This window comes from Hydra vulgaris, chromosome 02 (genome assembly GCF_038396675.1).
Source record: "Hydra vulgaris chromosome 02, alternate assembly HydraT2T_AEP".
Lineage (NCBI taxonomy): Eukaryota > Metazoa > Cnidaria > Hydrozoa > Anthoathecata > Hydridae > Hydra > Hydra vulgaris.
Genome location: NC_088921.1, coordinates 60,953,953 through 60,955,000, shown reverse-complemented (window position 1 = coordinate 60,955,000; position 1,048 = coordinate 60,953,953).

The following is a 1,048-nucleotide window of genomic DNA, read 5'->3' as shown; positions in this document are numbered from 1 at the left end:
AAAAAATAATGTAGTCACTTTATATAACAATCAATTAAGCTTAATTACTTATTATATAAAGATTTTATATATATATATATATATGTATATATATATATATATATATATATATATATATATATATATATATATATATATATATATATATATATATATATATATATATATATATATATATATATATATATATATATATATAAATTATGTCAGTGTATTCAACAAATAGAATGCTCAAAGTTCTTAAACAACAGCAATAATAAATTAGTAAAAACACTTATCTAACTTTTATCTTCAACATCATGTTTCTCCATCAGTAGGTTCATCAAGAACCTGTTGAACTAATACATACATATTTATATATATATAAATTAAAAAAATACTTTATATATTTGTACATATATAAAACATATAATATATGTTTTGTTTTATTTGCAAAGAAATAAAACAAAACATATATATTCTTTCAGCATCTTTAAATGCAATACTCAGCTAAGTTTTAACTTTACTGATAATGTTTTTTGAATTGGTGGTTAGGTTATTTTAAACCTCATGGTTTTTAACAAGTCAATATATTTATTTTACGTTTTTTTAATGAAATTTGAGTTTGCTATAATCTCAGGTAATATCCATAGAGAAGTTTGTTTTATTTTATCAAGAAATGAGAATCTAATACAAGAATACTTTACCTTAAGCTAAAATATGTAAAAAGCTAGAAGTATGCACCAATATAATTTAAAAAGAATATATTTTTAAAAATTTTAATGTGTCACTGTTTTTATATATCTAATTCTATTCCAAGTTATGTTGTATTCCTGAATTATTTATGCTACTTGGTATTTTTTTATAAAGGACAAGCATATACATAAAAAAATATACAAAGAAAATGATAAAAGGTTTTTGTGCTAGAAAAATAAATTTCTATGCATTAAAAATTAGAAGGTAAGTGCATATGATTTGTTTTTCAAAATAATTGGTTTCATTGTTACCATCTGTTAATTGTTACACCATTGTTATTTAATTGCAGTCAGCATTCCGTTTTTAAAAAAAG